Here is a 10,469-nt window from a genome sequence, read left to right as displayed (position 1 = left end):
CAGTTTCCTTCCGACGTGTTCCACAGTGTTTCAGGAAGCCACCCGGCCCTAGACTTTTGTGTCCTGGGAGGTCTTTGATGATGACTGCTTTAATTTCCTCCCTGGATATTGACCTGTTGGGGTTTTCTGTGTCTTCCTGTTCCGTTTTTGGTAGTTTGTGGTTTTCCGGAAATGCGTTCGTTTCTTCTCGATTGCCCAATTTATTGGCGTATAGCTGCTCAGGATGAGTTTTTCAGATCGCTTGTATTTCCTACGTGGTGGTGGTGATCTCTCCTTTCTCATTCGTGTTTTTGTTAATTGGAGTCTTTTCTCTCTTCTTTTAATAAGGCTGGCTTCATGGATTTTCTCTCTCTTATTGGTTCTTTCAGAGGTCCACCACCTGGTTTTGTGGATGTGTTTCCTCAGTTCTTCTGCTCTCTATTTCATTGAGTTCTGCTCGAATTTTTATTAACCGTCGTCTTCTGCTGGGTGAAGGTTTCATTTGCTGGTCCTTCTCCAGCTCCTTTAGGTGCCAGGTTAGTTTTTCGTATTTGAGTTCTTTCCAGTGTTTGGATCGATGCTTGTATTGCGATGTCTTTCCCCTATTTGGGACCGCTTTTGCTGTATCCCAGAGATTCTGAACGGTTGGTTGTATCTTCGTTCTCATTGGTTTCCGTGAATTTTCTTAATTCTTCTCTGATGTCCTGGTTGACCCTTTCACCTTTTAGCAGGATGGTCCTTAACCTGCACGTGTTTGAAATCCTTGCAAACTTCTTGTGGTTGAGCTCTAGTTTCAGAGCATTATGGGCTGAAAATATGCAGGGGACGATCCCAAAGTTTTGGTATCGATTATGACCTGATTTGTGACCCAGTATGTGGTCTCTTCTGGACAAAGTTCCACGTGCAATTGAGAAGAATGTGAATTCAGTTGCATTTGGATGTAAAGTTCTGTAAATATCTGTGAGATCCACCTGGTCCACTGTATCCTTTAGTGCTCTTGTTTCTTTGGAGATGCTGTGCCTGGAAGACCTGTCAATTGCAGAAAGCGCCGTATTCGAGTCTCCAAGTAAAAGGGTATTATTATCTAAGTATGTCTTAACTTTGCTTAGCGATTGATTGATATCCGTGGCAACTCCCACATTCAGGGCATAGATACCCACGATCGTTAGTTAGGTCGTCTTGTTGGATAGATCCCTTACGTACGATCTAGTCTAGTGATTGTGTGAGGTTTCCCACATAGAGTGTCATGTCCTCTGTGAAGAGTGAGAGTTTGACTTCTTTGCCGATCCGGATGCCTTTTTTTTCTGTTTCGGAATGTCGCTGGGAAAGCGAGGACCACTACTATTCTGCCGAACGAGAGTGCTGAGGGTGGACACCCTGTCGTGTTCCTGACCTTAAGGGAAAAGCTCCAGGTTTTTCCCAATGAAGAGCACGTTCCCTCTCTGGGTGTTTGTACCTGGGTTTTATGATAATTGAGGTTTTTTTCCCTGTATGCGTACCCAGCAGAAAGTTTCCATCATGAAAGGATGGTCTATTTGGTAAAATGCTTTTTCTGCATCTATTGAGAGAATCCTACGGTTCTCATCCTTTGTTTCATTAACGTGGAGAGGGAAGGAGAGACAGAACTGGAGGGATGGACAGACACAGGGAGGGGGACAAAGACAGGGAGGGAGAGATAGGGATGGGGAGGGAGAGACAGAGAGATGGTGAGGGAGAGACCGAGACAAGGAGGAAGAATGAGGAAGGGAGGGAGAGAGCCAGACATGGAAGGAGAGTCAGAGAGACAGGGAGGGAGAGACAGAGACAGAGAGACACCGAGAGCCCGGGAGGGATACACTGAGAGACAGGGAGGAAGAGTCAGAGAGAAAGGGAGGGAGACTGAGACACAGAGAGGGGAACACAGAGACAGGATGGAGAGAACGAGACGGAGTGAGAGACTGGGAGACACGAAGGGAGACACACAGGGACTGGCAGAGAGACAGAGACGCAAAGAGAGACAGAGACACAGGAAGGGAGAGTCGGCGAGACAGGGAGCGAGAGTCAGAGAGAGGGCGGGAGAGGAGACGGGGTGGGGGGCAGGGCGGGGACAGACTGAGATGGGGCAGCGGGGAGAGACAGACACAGACACAGGGAAGGAGAGTCAGAGAGACAGGGATGGAGAGACAGAGACAGCGAGGGAGATACAGAAAGACAGGCAGGGAGAGGCAGGGAAACAGGTAGGGAGACACCGAGAGCCTGGGAGGGAGAGACCGAGACACAGAGAGAAGGAGGGTGAGATCTAGACACCGTGGGAGAGACAGAGAGGGAGGGAGACCGAGAGACAGGGAGGGACAGACCCAGAGACAGGGAGGGAGAGACCGAGAGACCGGGAGGGACAGACCGAGAGACAGGCAGGGGGAGACAGAGAGACAGGGAGTGAGAGCCAGAGCCATGGAGGGAGACCGAGATACAGTGAGGGAGAGGCCGAGAGACAGGATGAGAGAGAGACAGGGATGGAGACACACAGACAGGGAGGGACAGATGGAGACGGGTGGCGAGAGACAGGGATGGAGAGACCGAGGCAGGGAAGGAGAGACAGAAGTGGAGGGATGGACAGAGACAGGGAGGGAGAGATAGATAGAGGTGGGCAGGGAGACGGAGAGAAAGCGAGGGGGAGACCGAGAGACAGGGAGGGAGAGAGAGATGGAGACAGGGAGGAGTGACTGAGACGACGGGGGTGAGAGATCGAGATGGGGGAGAGACACAGGACAGGGAAGGAAGGATCCAGAGACAGGGAGGGACAGACAGACCAAGAGACAGAGAGGGAGAGATGAGACAGAGGGGAGAGACCAAGGTGCAGGGAGGGAGACCGAGAGACAGGAGGGGAGAGTCAGAGACAGGGAGGGAGGAGACAGCGAGACAGAGACAGGATGGAGAGAATGAGACAGGGAGGGAGACAAGTGAGAGTCCGAGAGACAAGAAGGTAGGCACAGAGACAGGGAGAGAGAGACAGCGAGGGACAGGCCATGATAGGCAGTAAGAGAAGAAAGACTGGGAGGGACACAGAGACTGGGAGGGCGAGGGAGAGAGAGAGAGATGGGGGTGGGGGCAGAGGCAGAGAGACTGGGAGGGAGACAGGGCCAGACCGGGAGGGAGAGCGAGGGAGACAGTGAGGGAGAGACAGAGACCGGGACGGAGGGACAGGGATGGAGACACAGAGCCAGAGAGAGGCTCCGTGCCTCCGTGAGCAGGTGTCCCTCGGGACTGAGCCGGGGCGCAAGGCCTCGGCCCCGGCGCCCCGACTAGACTAGCGGGGGGAGGCAGAGGCGGTCTCGGGTCCCCTGTAGGCTCCGCGGAGGGCGGGCCTCTGTGTGGCAGGTCTGCGGGGGGCGTGGCGGGGGCGGGGCGGGAGCTTGCCCAGGCGCCTGAGCCCGAGCGTGACCTGAAGGGGGCCGGGGCGTGGCCGCAGGAGGAGCTGTGCGCAGATGCGGCGACCTGGGCAAGGCAGGAGGTTGCGCGGCCGCGCCCCAGTCCAGGCCCGCGGTTCCCCGCGGTTCCCCGCGGTTCCCCGCGCTCCGGGCTCGCGGCAGCGGCTCTGCAGGCCTCGGCCCCCGGCGCGCAGGTCAGCGTGGGCCCCGGGAGGCGTGACGGGCCCCGGGGTGGCTGTGCGAGAGGCATCTGGCCCTCGCTGGTGGCGCGGCGGGTGCCTGGGAGGGACCGGAGGGGGACAGTGAGTCTTGGGGGCCGCATGGAGGCGCCCCCGTGGCGAGCCCGGCGGACACCCTTTGGGCCGCCAGGGTGCCGGGCAGAGGGCTGCGCGGGGGAGGAGTGGTGGCACCTGTTCTCGGAGGGGGGCGGCGGCGGGGCCTCCTACGTGTCAGGTCAGGTCTCACAGGAGCGGCTCAGGGAGGGTGTGGGGCCCCTCCACCGGGGCTCGGGGAGGTGCCGCCGAACCCATCCGCGGCTGCTCAGAGGGGTTAGGATGCAGGCACCTTGCGATGTCAGGGCAGGGCCTTGGGGCGGTGGCTTGAGGGCCTGGGCTGCTGGGCCCCCCCAGGCCCCCCAAGGCCCTTGGCTGTTCCTCCTCCCCCCACCCCCTCCCCGCTCTCAGGTCCCTCCCTAAGCTCCCCAGCCTGGCCGGCAGCATGCCCCCCTCCCCCTTGGTCCCTTTCAGGTGAATATGGCTACCTCTGAAATTGTTGAATTTTGAAATCGTTCCCCTTTCTGCACATCCTGTCCAGTATTTGTGGTTTCCTGTCTGGCCAATGTTCCCCATTCTCACCGGTGTAAGGTGGGATTTCGTTGTGATTTTGACGTGTGTTTCCCTGATGGAAATAACAGTGATGCGGCGCATTTTCTCATGGGCTTGTCGGCCACGTCGACGTCTCGCTCTGTGCCATTTCGGTTCGTGTCTTTTGCCCATTTCCGGATTGGATGGTTGGTTTCTCTGCTGTTGAGTTGAATGGGTTCTTTAGAGATCGTGGATGCTGGCCCTTTATCTGACGGGTCATTTGCACGTAGCTTCTCCCATTCTGGAGGTTGTCTGTTGGTTTTGTTGAGTGTCTCTTTGGCTGTGCGGGAGCTTCTCATCCCGATGAAGTCCCAATAGTTCATCTTTGCTTTTGTTTTCTGGCCTTCACGGGTGTATCTTGCAAGAAGTTACTGTGGCCAAGTTCGGGAAGGACGTTGCCTGTGTTCTCCCCTAGGGTTTTGAGGGAATCTCATCTCACATTTACATCTTTCATCCATTTTGAGTTTTATCTCTGTGTATGGTGTGAGAGAATGGTCCAGTTTCATTCTTTTGCATGTGGCTGTCCAACGTTCCCAGCAGCCTTTAGTGAGGAGGCTGTCTTTTTTCCAGTGGATGGTCTCTCCTGCTTGGTCGAATATATGGTCCTGACCGTAGAGTTGAGGGTCCACTTCTGGATTTCTCTCTTCTGTCCCATTGATCCGTGTGTCTGTTTTTCTGCTAGTAGCACACTGTCTTGATGAGCACAGCTTTGTAGCACAACCTGAAGTCCGGCGTTGTGATGCCGCCAGCTGTGGTTTTCTTTTCTAATATTGCCCTGGGCATTCGGGGTCTTGTCTGATTCCACACTAATCTTCAGATGATTTGTGGCGACTCTCTGAAGGGAGCCTTTGGTATTTTTGATGATAGGGATCGCAATCAATGTGTAAATTGCCCTGGGTCAGTCACGTTGACATTTTCCCAATATATGAATTCTTCCAGTCCAGGAGCATGGGATAGTTTTCCATCTCTTAGTGTCCTCCTCAATTTCTTTCAGATGTGTTCCGTGGTTTTTCGGGTAGAGATCCTTTACCTCTTTGGTTAGGTGTATTCCTGGGTATCTCATGCTTTTGGGTGCAGTTGTCACTGGAACCGACTCCTTAATTTCTCTTTCTTCAGAGTCATCGTTGGCGTATAGAGAGGTGACTGATTTCTTGGCATAGATTTAGGATCCTGCCACGCTGCTGAATTTGCTGTATGAGTTCTACGATCTTGGGGTGGAGTCTTTTGGGTTTTCCGGGTACAGTACCATGCATGCCATCGGTGAAGAGGGCAAGTTTGACTACTTCTTTGCCAATGTGAATGCCTTTTATTTTTTCTGTCGCTTGATTGCTGAGGCCGAGATGTCTAGTAGTATGTTGAGAAGACGTGGTGAGGGTGGACATCCCTGTCTCTCGTTCCTGATGTTCAAAGAAAGGCTCCCAGTGTTTCCACATTGTGGATGATAATTTGCCACGGGCTTTTCGTAGATGGATTTGAAGATGCTGAGGGACGTTCCCTCTATCCCTGTACTCTGAAGGGTTTGGATCTGCCATGGATGCCGTATTTTGTCAAATGCTTCCTCTGCGTCTCTTGAGAGGATCATCTGGTTCTTGTTTTCTCTCTTGCAGATCTGATGAAGCCCATCGAGTGTTCTCCGAGTGCTGAAGCAGCCTTGCACCCTGGCGATTAACCCCACTGGGTCGTGGTGAGTAACTTCTTAATCATGTCCCGTCGGATCCTGTTGGCTCATATCTTGTGGAGAAGGTGTGCGTCCGCCTTAATCAGGGACATCGGTCCAGCATTGTCCCCTTTTGGGGTCTTGGGTTTTGGAGTTAAGGTGATGCTGGCCTCCAAGAACGAGCTTGGAAGTATTCCATCTCTTTCTATCTTTCGGAGCAGCTTTTAGTAGCATAGGTAGTCTTTCTTCTTGAAGCGCTGGATAGAATTCCCCTGGGAAGCCATCTGGCCCTGGACTTTTGTGTCTTGGGAGGTTTGTGTGTTTGTTTATAGGTTTCTTTCTTATTGGAGGTCATTTTGCCAACATCGGAGTGTAACTCCCCCAGTGTTCATCGCATCAAGTGCCCCCCTCTGTGCCCGTCACCCAGTCAACCCCGCCCCCCGCGTTCCTCCCTTTCTTCCACCCCTTGTTCATTTCCCAGGGTTAGGAGTCTCTCCTGTTCTGTCTCCTTTTCTGCCATCTCCCACTCATTTTTTTCTTCTTTCTCCTCTGTTCCCTTTCACTATTTTTTTCATACTCCCCAAAAGAACGAGACCATAGAATGTTTGTCCTTCGCCGACTGCCTTCTTTTTCTTTGACTCAGCCATAATACCCTCTGGTTCCATCCACATCGAAGCAAATGGTGGGTGTTTGTCGTTTCTGATGGCTGAGTAATCTTCCATCGTGTACAGAGACCACTCGCCCTCCTTATCCATTCATCTTTCGATGGGCACCGAGGCTCCTTCCGCAGTGTGGCTATCGTGGGCATTGCAACTCGAAACCTCAGGGTGCACGTGTCCCGGTGTTTCCCCGCATCTGTATCTTTGGGGTACATCTCCACCAGTGCACCCCCATGCTGGATCGCAGGGCAGATCCGTTGTTACCTCTCTGAGGCACCTGCACACGGTTTTCCAGGCGTGGCTGCATCAGGTCACATTCCCACCAGCAGTGCAAGAGGGTTCCCTTTTCGCCACATCCTCGCCGACCTTCGCTGTTTCCTATCTTGTTAACGTTCACCGCAGTCGCTGGTGTGTCAGGTGGGATCTCGTGGTGCTTTTGACCCATATCTCCCTGACGGCCAGTGATGCGGAGCATTGTCTCACGTGCTTGTCGGCCATGCCTAGTCTTCCTCTGTGACATTTCCATTCATGTCTCTTGCCCGTCTTCCGGATTGGATCGTTGGTCTCTTTGCTGTGGAGTTGCAGAAGTTCTTCAGAGATCTTGGATACTGGCCCTTTACCTGACAGGGTCATTTGCACATGTCTTCTCCCACTCTGTGGGTTGGCTTTGAGTTTTGTCGGGTGTTTCTTTTGCTGTGTGGAACCTGCTCATCTTGGTGAAGTCCCAGCAATTCTTTTCTTCGCTCTTGTTTCTCTGGCCTTCGTGGCTGATGTCATTTCTACGAAGTTGCTGTGGCCCAGTTCAAGAAGGGTGTTGTTGCCTTTGTCCTGCCCTAGGATTTTGATGGACTCTTGTCTTGCAAAATTGAGATCCTTCATCCATTTTGAGTTTATCCTTGTGTATGGTGTGAGAGGAATGGTCCAGTTTCATTCTTCTGCGTGTGGCTGTCCAGTGTTCCCAGCAGCATTTATTGAAGAGACTGTCTTTTCTTTTTCCCCGTGCATGGTCTTTCCTGCCTGGCTGAATATTAGTTGCCCATAGAGTTGAGGGTCCACCTGTGGATGCTCTCTTCTGTTCCATTGATCGGCGTGTCTGTTTTTGTGCCAGTATCCCACTGTCTTGCCCGTCACAGCTTCGTGGCACAACGTGAAATCCGGCATTGTGCTGCCCCCGCAGTGGTTTTCTTGGCGACCCTTCCCGTGGCCGTTCGGGGTCTTTTCGCATTCCACACCAGCCTTCAGAGGACTTGCTCCAGCTCTCTGAAGAGAGTCCGTGCTATTTCTGACAGGGATTGCATTAGTTGTGTATATTGCCCTGGGTCACGTTGACATTTTCCCCAATATCAATTCTTCCAACCCAGGAGCGTGGAACCCTTTTCCATCTCTTTGTGTCTTCCTCAGTTTCTTTCCGACGTGTTCCACAGTGTTTCAGGAAGCCACCCGGCCCTAGACTTTTGTGTCCTGGGAGGTCTTTGATGATGACTGCTTTAATTTCCTCCCTGGATATTGACCTGTTGGGGTTTTCTGTGTCTTCCTGTTCCGTTTTTGGTAGTTTGTGGTTTTCCGGAAATGCGTTCGTTTCTTCTCGATTGCCCAATTTATTGGCGTATAGCTGCTCAGGATGAGTTTTTCAGATCGCTTGTATTTCCTACGTGGTGGTGGTGATCTCTCCTTTCTCATTCATGTTTTTGTTAATTGGAGTCTTTTCTCTCTTCTTTTAATAAGGCTGGCTTCATGGATTTTCTCTCTCTTATTGGTTCTTTCAGAGGTCCACCACCTGGTTTTGTGGATGTGTTTCCTCAGTTCTTCTGCTCTCTATTTCATTGAGTTCTGCTCGAATTTTTATTAACCGTCGTCTTCTGCTGGGTGAAGGTTTCATTTGCTGGTCCTTCTCCAGCTCCTTTAGGTGCCAGGTTAGTTTTCGTATTTGAGTTCTTTCCAGTGTTTGGATCGATGCTTGTATTGCGATGTCTTTCCCCTATTTGGGACCGCTTTTGCTGTATCCCAGAGATTCTGAACGGTTGGTTGTATCTTCGTTCTCATTGGTTTCCGTGAATTTTCTTAATTCTTCTCTGATGTCCTGGTTGACCCTTTCACCTTTTAGCAGGATGGTCCTTAACCTGCACGTGTTTGAAATCCTTGCAAACTTCTTGTGGTTGAGCTCTAGTTTCAGAGCATTATGGGCTGAAAATATGCAGGGGACGATCCCAAAGTTTTGGTATCGATTATGACCTGATTTGTGACCCAGTATGTGGTCTCTTCTGGACAAAGTTCCACGTGCAATTGAGAAGAATGTGAATTCAGTTGCATTTGCATGTAAAGTTCTGTAAATACCTGTGAGATCCACCTGGTCCACTGTATCCTTTAGTGCTCTTGTTTCTTTGGAGATGCTGTGCCTGGAAGACCTGTCAATTGCAGAAAGCGCCGTATTCGAGTCTCCAAGTAAAAGGGTATTATTATCTAAGTATGTCTTAACTTTGCTTAGCGATTGATTGATATCCGTGGCAACTCCCACATTCAGGGCATAGATACCCACGATCGTTAGTTAGGTCGTCTTGTTGGATAGATCCCTTACGTACGATCTAGTCTAGTGATTGTGTGAGGTTTCCCACATAGAGTGTCATGTCCTCTGTGAAGAGTGAGAGTTTGACTTCTTTGCCGATCCGGATGCCTTTTTTTTCTGTTTCGGAATGTCGCTGGGAAAGCGAGGACCACTACTATTCTGCCGAACGAGAGTGCTGAGGGTGGACACCCTGTCGTGTTCCTGACCTTAAGGGAAAAGCTCCAGGTTTTTCCCAATGAAGAGCACGTTCCCTCTCTGGGTCGTTTGTACCTGGGTTTTATGATAATTGAGGTTTTTTTCCCATGTATGCGTACCCAGCAGAAGGTTTCCATCATGAAAGGATGGTCTATTTGGTCAAATGCTTTTTCTGCATCTATTGAGAGAATCCTACGGTTCTCATCCTTTGTTTCATTAACGTGGAGAGGGAAGGAGAGACAGAACTGGAGGGATGGACAGACACAGGGAGGGGGACACAGATAGGGAGGGAGAGATAGGGATGGGGAGGGAGAGACAGAGAGATGGTGAGGGAGAGACCGAGACAAGGAGGAAGAATGAGGAAGGGAGGGAGAGAGCCAGACATGGAAGGAGAGTCAGAGAGACAGGGAGGGAGAGACAGAGACAGAGAGACACTGAGAGCCCGGGAGGGATACACTGAGAGACAGGGAGGAAGAGTCAGAGAGAAAGGGAGGGAGACTGAGACACAGAGAGGGGAACACAGAGACAGGATGGAGAGAACGAGACGGAGTGAGAGACTGGGAGACACGAAGGGAGACACACAGAGACTGGCAGAGAGACAGAGACGCAAAGAGAGACAGAGACACAGGAAGGGAGAGTCGGCGAGACAGGGAGCGAGAGTCAGAGAGAGGGCGGGAGAGGAGACGGGGTGGGGGGCAGGGCGGGGACAGACTGAGATGGGGCAGCGGGGAGAGACAGACACAGACACAGGGAAGGAGAGTCAGAGAGACAGGGATGGAGAGACAGAGACAGCGAGGGAGATACAGAAAGACAGGCAGGGAGAGGCAGGGAAACAGGTAGGGAGACACCGAGAGCCTGGGAGGGAGAGACCGAGACACAGAGAGAAGGAGGGTGAGATCTAGACACCGTGGGAGAGACAGAGAGGGAGGGAGACCGAGAGACAGGGAGGGACAGACCCAGAGACAGGGAGGGAGAGACCGAGAGACCGGGAGGGACAGACCGAGAGACAGGCAGGGGGAGACAGAGAGACAGGGAGTGAGAGCCAGAGCCATGGAGGGAGACCGAGATACAGTGAGGGAGAGGCCGAGAGACAGGATGAGAGAGAGACAGGGATGGAGACACACAGACAGGGAGGGACAGATGGAG

Source organism: Canis lupus, unplaced genomic scaffold (assembly GCF_011100685.1).
Source record: "Canis lupus familiaris isolate Mischka breed German Shepherd unplaced genomic scaffold, alternate assembly UU_Cfam_GSD_1.0 chrUn_S1763H1960, whole genome shotgun sequence".
In the NCBI taxonomy this organism is placed as follows: Eukaryota; Metazoa; Chordata; class Mammalia; order Carnivora; family Canidae; genus Canis; species Canis lupus.
Note: the sequence above shows the minus strand (reverse complement) of the source record.